The sequence below is a fragment of the Talpa europaea genome, assembly GCF_964194135.1.
Source record: "Talpa europaea genome assembly, chromosome: 4".
Classification (NCBI taxonomy): domain Eukaryota; kingdom Metazoa; phylum Chordata; class Mammalia; order Eulipotyphla; family Talpidae; genus Talpa; species Talpa europaea.
This window is the reverse complement of record NC_140070.1, coordinates 129,291,383-129,303,545: the sequence shown is the minus strand read 5'-3', so window position 1 is coordinate 129,303,545 and position 12,163 is coordinate 129,291,383.

Sequence of the window (12,163 nt, the reverse complement as noted above, 5' to 3'; positions counted from 1 at the left end):
CTCAAAGGAAAAGCAGGAGACTTACTTATTAAGACTAAGGAGACTTGCTTATTAACTGCTACCCAAAATTACTTAGATCTCCTGTTTCATAAAAATGTTGCTTGAACAATCAAGAGAATTAAAAACAACAAATAAGTGTATTTAAGCTTTTATCCCTAAAAGCCTTGTTTCTTTCATCAGAATAAATGGTCACAAATGCATATTCTACAATAAGAGTAAGCTGCTCAAAGCATTAGAAGAATAATAGTAAAATTAGACCTCAGTCTTTCTACAAAAGTACATTGCAAGAACCAACTTCATAATGTTTACATTTAAAACAAAATAAACATGCTCTTTATAGTGAACATATAGGAAATTAAACTTAATATATTTATCAAAATAACATTTAAAGTATATTATTGCCTCTAAAACAGCTGACTAAAAAAGCTCTTTGATTGTCTAGTAAGTCCTCTTATTTTACCAATATATAAATGAACTAAGATGCACACTGTAATAATTATGAATACAGCCTAATTTTATTATCACAGCATATGCTTGCTTTTTATTTTTCCACTAAGCTCAATATTGTCATTTTAGGATTAATGAACATTAGAACTTTTCTATTTTTAATAAATAAAAAGATAATAAATAAAACATTAATACACTTTTAATTTTGAGGTTTACTTCCAGCTCCTCTTCAGGATTCAAATCAAATAATGTTTACTAGTTATTTTTATTTGAAAACCTATATTCTTCTATTTGATCAACACAGAAGGATAAATACAATATAAAATAAAGCTTTTGTATCGCTTCTCGGGCCTTTTGGTTAAGATCAAATGTAAAAAACTAAAAATTTTAGAATAATAAATTTTCTTATATTAATTATTAACAGAATATGGATTTTTGTTCATAGGAAATAAACTGCTTCTCATTTTTTCCACATTCTATTTTTCCCTTCTCTATTCTACACGAGAATAAACCAATTCTACACTTTGAATCCCAGGGTAGGGTAAGGGTTATTATTAGTCTCTTACTCTTGGACTCTTCAAAAATTATATCAGGAAGTTGTGGTTTAGTTAATGACATACAGATTCTTCTTACAAAAGGAAATAAGACCCAAGGCTTTTACATCTTCATGTCTAATTCTTATAAGATGGTCTAAACCATTACAAGGCTACTCCTGACCTTTTAGAAACTGCAGCTTCCTTGCATGATGATAGAATCATTTGAGAGCAGTTCAAACAGTAACTTCATGTCCAAGGAATTTGATAAGGCCTTTTCCCCACAAAGACTCTATTGGAGAGAAAGATTTGACTGGGTTTCTGCCAAAAGACCAGCTACAGAGATTGATCTCCAGTGATCATTTTTTTCCAAGTGACAGTTGGAACATGCCCATTAGGAAGGTCCTAGAAGTGTTCTTAAGCAACTTGTAGAGGCCCAGCTGAGGTCTTGTCAGTTTATTTAAGAAAAGCAGTGACAGCATCGCAGTGAAAGATTGTCAGATTGTCATGTTCGATACCTTTCCGGAATAAAAATCTCCATGCAAGTAAGATGTACAGTATTTTAAAACCACACGGATCCAGGAAGTGTCATTTTTAGGTATGTTTATACATGCATTACAAAGCAACATTAATGTCATTTATTAAAACCCACAGATGCATACACTCTTTAAATGTACTTTCTCTCAATTGCAATAAATAAAATGCACAGTATTTTATCCTGAGAAATATATCAACTTTTATTCTGGAAAACACAAAGTTAACTTTCATTAAGAGGTTACAAAATAAGTAAGACATTTTTGTTCTTACAGAGTTTACCTACTACCCAAGGTAATAAACTGATTTATAAATAAATGCCAAATGGCAGTAAGGGCTATGAAGAGAAATAAAGGAGGGAAATGTGGAAGTGGTTCTATGATGTGAGCTAAGGTGGGATGATTAGAAAGACCAGGAAGGAAAAAAAGAAGGATCAAAAAGAAGAGGTCACATTGCTTCCCGGAAGCTATCAGTTCACCTTGGTTCTGCTTTTATAGACATGGAGCTTGAGATTCACTGTCATGCCATCACAGGATTTTTCTGCAAAATGGGATAACAAATACACTTTTTGCAAATTTTGCAACATGTAACTGATTGGAAATTTTTTTTAGGTAGGTATCTCAAAAAAGAAGTACAGAGAAATGAAAGAGAGTGGCCCTTTAGGTACCCTCCTAGTACGAATAAATCTGCCTATTCCACCAGAAAACTGCAAGTTGACGAAGGTGTCAATGCTGTGAGTTACCTTTTATGGTTCCAGACATGTTCCAAGTGCTCAGGAAAACACTAGGGAATGAATGAGTTGAACAGCTACATACTGCAGTGGAAATAATTCCTATATGTACCCCCATAATTGAAGATGGAGATTTATTAGGCCAGGAGTAAGTCATCCTTGGTCACATTTTCCATCTCCAGGTTTTGCCTGGCTGACATGAAACAACTACTTGTCACACAGATTTTGTTCCCCCTCCCAGCTTTTTCATTATACTTCCATTATCTCCATGAATTGGTCAGGGCACATATTGTTGCAGATTTTAAGACAATTTTATTTCAGTATGTTCCAAATTTAGGAATTACCAAATTATATTCAGGCACCAAAGAGGAAACCAGTTTGTACTATTTAGTGATGTTTTGATGACATATTTCAAATTGTCATCTCATGTTCCTCAAAAACAGTCTATGTAAATATGATATCCAGTTCACCTAAGTTGCTGCTCAAAAGCATATGTATTATTGGATCAAATTACATAGCATTTGTATTTTGAAACTGACTCTTTCCTCTGGCCTCTTTCTTCTCACACTTTTCAAACAATGTGTATAACACACACACACACACACACACACACACAACCTTAATCAAGAATTCAGATTCAGGCTGTATAGAATACTTAGATTAACATAAATTCATTTCTGTTTTATTTAAAAAAAAAACTCAACAAAAGAAAGTTCACAGCAACTTAGAATAAGCTTATTTTAATTTTAACAGAGGATTCTACAAATGTAAGTCCTACATAATAATGGGTCTTAATAGCAAATTTCTCCAGGTCATATAGGACTCTTATCCTCACATGTGCAAAGTTATGTGTTCAATTTATGACTAAGAAGACCAGAAAAGTAGTGAGACTTATGCTATAAAAATATATTGAAATACACTTTTACAGGTATTCCACAACTATATAAAAGCAAAACATGTCTCTAGGCTCTAGGGTGAATAAAGAGTACTAGATGGCACACATAATCAAGTTAATGTTCAGTCTTTTAAACATGAGCAAACAGAAAAGTATATATATATATATATATAAAACCTCGATGTATGATAATAATAATTTATAGTAAAAGAAAATACTTAAATATTTAGGAGCAATCTGCCTCCCCCCACCTGCCACCAAGTCTCAGCAGTCATTCATTCAGTCACTATTTTCAAAGCAAAATAAATTTTTTTCATAAAATATATTTAATGTTTCTACATTTTATACACAGACTAAAACTCCAACTCCTACAACAATTTGCCAGTGGAAATCAATTACATGGACTTAGGTGGACTGTTTATGACAAGAATAGGTGCCAGGAGTTTGCAACTTTTGCATGAAAGAAACATAAAAATATTTCCTACATGTAGCTATTTTCCCCATATATAGAAATACTTTCAAAATTAATAATTCATCTTATACAGTGCTTGGTTATGTGCTGGTTTGTTTAAATTATCCCAAATTGCAAAGAATAATGTGTTTCTGTTTCAAGATGCCTATTATCCAGTGAGTTAGAAAAACACATTTCAGAAAAGTAATGACAGACATTGATAGAAATCTGCTTAGCCCTACATGAACATGGGTGAGAGTCATCAGTGCTGACTGCAGTCAGGTTGAGGTGAGAACTAGGTTGGTTCAACAAGGAAAGGCAAGAACTGACTGGAACTGGCTTTGGGAAAGAGTGTGAGGTGTGAAGAGAATGTCTCCAGAAAAATAGATCAGCAAGGCAAAGAGCAAAAGAAGAAACAGCATGGTATAGGAAGGAAACTACTACCATAGATCAGCAAGGCAAAGAGCAAAAGAAGAAACAGCATGGTATAGGAAGGAAACTACTACCATTCAAGTGTGACATAGGACACAAGGGATGGAGTGGCTGGAGATGAAACTGTAGAATCTGACCAAGGGAAGATTATAGATGATCATGTACTGAATATCCAGAGATGGACCCCAGGCATGTGCATTCTGAAAAGGTCTAGAAGTGATTCTGATGTTCATATGTAGATACGAATCACCATCCAACCTCAGAGCAAGGATTAGTCAACCTACAGATCATGGTTTCCATTCTTGATTTAGTCTGCTTCTGTAAGATATCATTTTGTGACACTCTCCCTCCCGCAGGTTTTCCAGTTAAACATGGGTCCATGAGCCGGTACACTCAGATAAAACTAAACAAATTACACAATTTTACTAATTAGACATGAATAATTAAATTTAGCTAAAACACTCAGCAATTTAGATACAGAAAATAATTGTACAGACTATACAAATTTATAGTAATACAATTTCCAACATAAGAATATTGGATATCACATGAATGATTTGACTGAAGAGAGCCAAAATATTTAAGTGGTTTATTAATAATAATAATTTGCCAAAATCTTCCTTTTTCAAATACTAGACTAGAACGCAGGTAGGTGGTGAAGAACACCAAACTACCTGGCCCCTTTACTCTCCCTTTTCTTCCTCATTTACATTTCTCTCTGTAATGTCAGGCATTCCTGTGCCTTTAAATGTTTTGAGTTAACAATTGGCAAAATATGTGTGTGTGCATGCGTGTGTGTGTGTGCACTGAAGCCTATTTTCCTTCTTGATGAAGGACGGCTGCATTTCCAGCAACAACATATGGGGTGAACAGGTTAGGGTATAATTACAGTTGACCTTTGAACAATGCAGGGGTTTAGGACATTGACCCCTATGATAAAAAATGCAAGAATAACGTTCACTCCCCCAAATTCTAACTACTAATAGTCTGTTGCTTCCCAGAAGCCTCACCAATAAAATGAATGGTCAATTAACATATATTTTGTATTATATATAATATAGTATTCTTATAATAAAATAAGCTGGAGAATATAAAGTTTTAAGATGACAATTATGAGGAAGAAAAAATACATTTACAGTACTGTATTGTATTCATCAATACTATAAGTTTATGTTGGCCATTCATAAGAAAATCTGGTTATATGTGGACCCATGCAGTTCAAAAGTAAGTTGTTTGAGAGTCAAATGTTCTTGTAAAGATACAGAAAAAATGGTAAAACATTTGTGTTTTGCTGATCCATAATATTTTCAAGGTTTTTGTAATCATCCTCTATCAATTGTACCATATTAATTCACATGCTATTTAACCCTTCCCCCATTGGTAAATGGAAAATGTTTGTAATGTAGTAAAGTGATGTAAATGAAAAGTGATGGACAGGGAGTCAGGAGAACTGGTAAAGGGTGGATGCAGTCTAGTCTAGGAAATGTAGGATGATGCTGGAGAAAGTAACATTTCAGGTTTTAGCTGGATGCAAATGGCAGAAATTGGCTGTTGTGTAGCTTCTTTGAAATAGTCATTCTATTTCTGCTCTAGCACCCCACCCACTCTACAAACATTCCCTCAAGAATTATTGTTCTATGGAATTCAAACTTTCCCAAGTGATCTGTTCTTACACATACATTTGTCTAAATCATGAATTGATTTTTCCTTGGTGCTCTGAGTTAGAACATGATTCTGAGAACATGGAAAACAGAAATAAGCACGCAGAAATGATAGGTTGAATATTTTTTAGACTTCTCAGATTTAAAAAGAAAGGGGTTGAAGACGTATTAATCACTAACATAATACCCAAAAATAAATTCTAAATGGATTAAACTTAGATATAAGGCTGAAATTTAGAGATAAGATTTAGATATGAATGAAATAATAAAATACATGAAGAAGACTTTGGCCATACGTTCAATGATATCAGCAGTAAATATATTTCTGGTGACTCAACTCCTATGGCAAAGGAAATAAAAACAAAAATAAACAACTGGGAATACCTGAAGTTAATGCAAAATAAAATATCAGACAAATACACCCTGAATGGGGAAAATTATATAATATATAACTGATAAGGGATTAAGAATCAAGATAAATAAAACACCTCATACAATGCAACAACAAAAAATTAAATAACCCAATTAACAGATGGACATCAGATACGAAGTGACTATTCACCAAAGAGGACATCCAGAAGGTCAAAAGATACGGGAAAAAGAAGGTGGCATCCTGCTATCACGGACTTATATAAAGAGTGGTGGAATTAGTTTAGGACTTCTGAAACTCTGCACTATCAACATTTTAGCCTAGTTACTTTGTCATGGGTGATTAATAATCATTTGTCATGGGGGATGCTGGGCAGTATCTCTGGCCTCTCCCCATTACCATTAGCACTCTTAGTTGCAACAACTCAAAACATGTCCAGACATTTTCAGTTGTCTTCTAAGATGAGTAAAATCGCTCCCAGAGAGAAACACTGGGTTACTAAGTAGCAACTGTTACAGCTGTAATTTCATATTTATTGTAGTAATTATTAAAATACCCCCTTCTGGATCATGCTCAGTGAAATAAACCAGAAAGAAAAAGAAAAATACCGGATGGTCTCACTCATAGCAGGAACCTAGAAAACCTAAATAAGGGACCAGGAAAAAGACTAATTATAATAAAGTGAAAATCAAAATCAACAAGCAACTATAAACCAGAGACACGCTACTACGGGGGGAGGGGGAAGAGGAGGGAGTAGGATCAAAATAAGGGGGGTGGGAATTGTATGGGGACTATAACCAAGATGAAAATGTACACATTGTACAAAAATGAAAAATGATGTAAAAATATATAAAATATTTTTTTAAAAATACCCCCTTCTTCCAGGAGATGATATTTATTTCCACTGAGCACACAATATACATTTTTCCCACCATAATATTCCCATATTCTAGGACAATAAATATTATGTAATATACATAAATATCTGTTAAGAGACTGAATGATTAAACCAGTGGGTAAATAGCTCTCTTCTCTTGAATTCAAGTTAGATAGTTTGATGTACTTCATAGCTCTTTCTGATTATCCTTCAGCATAGCTGATAATAGGTAGTTGATATAATCACTTACTCTTTTGGGCTGTCTACTCTCTCTTATGCAGACTATGATTTAAGGGTAGAGAAAATATCAGATCCATCTTCATATTTTTTCTTTTTTTTCTTTTTTCTTTCTTTTTTTTTTTGCATAGAACAGGGGTATAGGCCAGAGGTATGGGGCGGGGGAATGGGGTGGGGCAAGAGGACTCACCAGAGATAGAATGGGGAACAAAACTGGTGGATTTGCTGAAATACACTGCTGAAGGGAGCAGTGGGAGAGACAGGAGAGGTCTGCTATACCATATATGCTATATGTGAGTTAGATCCCTGGCCAGGGATCAAACTCAAGCTATAGTGGTGATAGTGCTGAGACTTAACCCTTAGGCCCCCAGGGAGGCCCTCCATCTTCATATTTTCAATCCCAAGCTCCACACTCATTTACTTCTTATAAAATTCTCAAAACAATCCTAGAACTTAAGTTTGGCAAAAATTATTAGTTTATATGTTGTTGCTTAGAAACTTTTCAGGAATTCAATCTTCTTAACATAAAATATGAACCAAAAAGTTTAGAAATCTTGTTATATCTCTTTGTACTATAACACAACTTACCACTAATGAATATAGTTGGTGTTCAGTAAGTACTGGCTAAGACTAGATCATAAACTGATTTAAGCAATATGAGTTTAATATATGCTCACTGAAGATAAGAATCAGAATTTAAATGATCAAAGCATTGCATTGTTTGCTATACATGAGGTTCCCTTTCATTCAAATCATTAACACAAATATAATAAGTGCAGCTCAATTCCAAATAGGTTGGAATTCAATCAGTGCTTGCCAAAATACACGATTTAAGGATATAAGAGAAAGGGTAAGAAGTAAAATGAAAGTCTGGGACTCTCTTGACATCCTCTGCAGCCCCTCTCCCCTAATGTGTTTGGCAGCAACAATGGCAGGATGGAATTCCATCCAGGGCAATTCTATTCAAGGAAGAGCTCCCCACTAAAATCCCTGCAGTAACCTCTGCGAAAATTATGAGAAAAATTATGTTTGATTTTCTTCTCACCCTCAATTTTAAACAAAACACTTCTCTCTCTTTGTTCTCTTTTCTTGTTTGGGAAGGAACATTCAAGGAAAAGGTTGATTAAAAACAAAGATATGAAGTCAGGAAAAATTAAGTATTGTGATCATTTAGGTCTTATGTTCCTTCAACTTGTTTACATGTGGCATGTAAATAAACATGCTATATGCTCATTCAATATATATATGTACATAGGAACTTGACACATTTTTGATAAACTCTGTCAAAATATTGGTTTTAATATTGAGTGGTAGGCTAGAAAAATTAAATAATCATGTCACTCTACTGAAAACCATCTGAATACCACAAAATGATTTTTATTGATGCATTAATATCTAATATTCTAATATTCCACTATAGCTCCTCCAATAATTGAAATACAGGAACAGATACTATGAAAATATACACAGAGTTTGTCCTCTACACTTAATATGCTTAATATGCTTTACTTTCTCATTATGTGGTCTTTTTAAAATTGTTTTAAGAATTCAGTTGCATTCAAACAATATTGGGAGCAAATCAGAGAAAATACCAAAAAAAAAAAACCTCTCTTGAAATTAAATTTAGAATTTCAAGTAGCCAGTCAAATGCAAATACTTGGCTTATCTATAAAGACATGTAATATAGTTACAGGTATGTAAATATCTAGATATGCTTTGTGTTCCGAGGATAATTCCATATCTACAGGTTCTGTAACTGCTATACATTGGATCAGCTATTTCTAGTATTTTTTTTAATATATTCTGGGGGAAAAGAAAAGCATTACAAAACAGAACTCCCTGGAAGAGTCTTCACTGGTTATTTAGTGCCAGTCCTAACTTCAGAAATGAAGACACTGGGATCTAGACAATCAAACTGACTTTCATTTGAAACCTAAAATATAAATCTATTTATGGATTCCATTTCTAACCAATGAATGCCTAGTTGGCAAACCTTTAAATGGGGGTGTCCTTAACAGCATCTGTTTCACTGAAAGCAAGGTTCTTAGTTTTCTTGGTCATTTATTTTCCAGAATCATAAGGATTCACCTATAGTAACCCCTGTCTATAGTTTTTGTGTTGTTCTTGTGCCCATTCTTCAAAGCCTTGCCCAAATATTACTCTTTTTCACTGATGACTTCTTTGGGCATTCCAGTTGGAAGTGGTCTTTACCTCCTCTGTTTCACTAGAGCAATTATCACATTTAGTCTTTTAATTCAACAAGGCTTACTGGAAGTGAATGGAAATAGATGGAACTCGAGTTAAGCAAACAGTGGTTCAAATTGTGGTTTTGGTACTCATAAAAAGCAAATAAAACATGGGCATGTCAGTCAGTTTCACTGAGCCATAATTATGGATAATTTTAAGTACCTTAGCTATATTTATTTTTATCCTTCCTGTAATATGATGATCAGAGATATTAACAGGTTAGATAAGTTTTAAATCAACATGTCATACATATTAAATATTTACCATGTATTTCCAACATGTAAAATCCTGAACCAGACATTTTTAAAAGTTGAATGTCGCATGGTCATATATAATTATATTTCCTATTCCCCAACCAGAATGTTCACATTTTTAAAAAAGGGACTACAGATATCATCATATATTATTTTACATTCTATGGTGCTACAGTAGATACTTGACAAATGGCTGAAGAAATAAATTAATAAACAAATGAATAACTGAATTTATTATTATTGAAAACTTGATTGGCAAGTTGACAGATAAAGTGTTGTAGACTATTTAGTAGCTGAGTACTCATTGTATAAAAGAATGAACTATTTATATTGCTAATGTCAATTCATATAAAAGTCCTCATATGACTTGTTCTCCAACTGCAATGAATTTATATCTTTCAGCAAGAAATACATATTTGATTCATCAATATGTTGCACATCAAATTTCAAGATGTGAAATTAAGGTCTTATTAAAACTGCTACATGCTACAATATAAATACCTGAGTCCTCTGTGAAAATCATTCAATCAGTGAGAGAAAACATGATTTCTACTGGTAAATATATCTATGATTTATTTTTCTCATATTAGCATGTCATAACTGCTTCACTACCCAAAACCATCAAATAACTATGGATAAATTACTAATGTATGCCCCAGCATGGCACAATGGTTCATAGACTTAAATGCTTTAACTCTCAGACCCTACAACTATAAAGCAGAACAGTCAACATAAGCAGATTCATCTTTATGATGAGTGTTATTCTCTAAAAGGGTTAATGCTCAAAGAATCCTTTGTTTTGGGACAAGTGTAATGTGAGGACCCTCAAAACCCTGATTTATCATTGCTCCTTTTTTCCCCTCTTTCTTTCCTGGTGTTATTTTTTTAAGTGCTTGCAATCCACGTTGGATAAAAAAAGACATCTGAGGTCGAGAGCTGTGGACATCGGTGGGGGGAGGGCTATTTTGAATCTTGTGACAGTGAGGTTTCATTCACTAAGGAGCTCTCTGTGGGTTTCTGGCATTGTAAGTGTTTTGTCTGCTTGCAAGCGAGCAGCTGATGGATGGGGAAAATGTTCATTGATTTGTAGTGCCTGTGCTGCAGCCAACCAGCACTAGAATGAGGTGGCACCATCATGAATCTCTCAACTATGCATATTTATATGCAGCTGCTGTACTTCTAAACCTCCAGTGAATACAAAGTACTTGTGTGGCCACCAGTTCACACAATACCGTCCTGCCGCATGCTCTGATTTAACTACTGTATGGAAGAATAGACTCGGGGGCGGGGGTGGCTCGGTGGGATAGAGAAAGGAGAGGTAAGCATGGAGGGAGAACAGACCCCTGCACAATTCCTTTTTCTTAGATAGTCAAGAGAATGAAATGAATGTGGGAACAAGTAGAGAACATGTTAATAAATGCTTTGCCTGCTTGAATCTCAAATTCTAAAATTGATTAATGGAAACTAAATCCTTTTAAAGATGGTGTTTTTAGTGAGCAAGGCTTTGGGAGTACATGATAATGATGTGGTTAAAATATGCTGGCACCATTGAAATCATCATAGCACTGAGCTGCATGTTTGAGAAAGTTCCTCCCCTGGGTAAACCACAGCTCAGATAGAGAAATAGATGAGATGCTATACCTGGGGGAGGGAGGATGAGGAGAGAAAGAGAAATGAAGAATCTTAAACAGCACTGGAAAGAAAAGTAAGTGAAAATATGAGATTGTTAAAAAAAAAAACAAAGATGACAGAGAATTCATTTTAGAAAGGAAAATGGAAGCATGAAGGATGTAGAGGAGGCATGAGAGATAAAAGCTTAAAAATGGGGTACAGTGAGCAGTAAAATGAAATAAAAGGAATAAAAGGACCTTAGAGAAAGGAATTGTCAAAGCAAGAATCCTTTCTTTCCAAGAGCTAATTTTTTTTTACTTGAGATATAGAAATACATATTTAGAATTACAGAATCTAAATAGTTTCATGAAAATGCAGCAATTTTATTAGACTGCAAAGTTTTGAAGCACAATAAATTTGTATGATTTGGAGATTTATACACTTGATCAGTAAATTTTATTTTCTAAGCCTCTAAACAGAAAGAAAGTAAGTGACAAGAGAGGAAGGGGGAAAACTGAAAATCTTATAGAACTAACACCTATTATGAAATTATTCTCATTCATAAAGTTCTGAAGGCCAAGTTCAGGTAAATGCTATTGACAATAATAGTCCCACAGCGCATCTGACAGAAGTTCATTTTATTATAAGATTAGGGCTTAGCGCCAACATAAGCCTGTATCGAAGCAACATCAAATGAAAAGTCAAATTCAATATCTGGGTACAGTTTGATTCCATTATCAAAAATAAGCTTTATGCTTTTCCACATAGAGTTAAAGCACTAATTCAGCCCAAATTGCAGCTGCTCTTTTGACCAGAACATAAAATGGCCTTCTTCCAAATAATTCTCTCTGAGTTTTCTAGGCAGGGTGTCAAACCTTATCTCC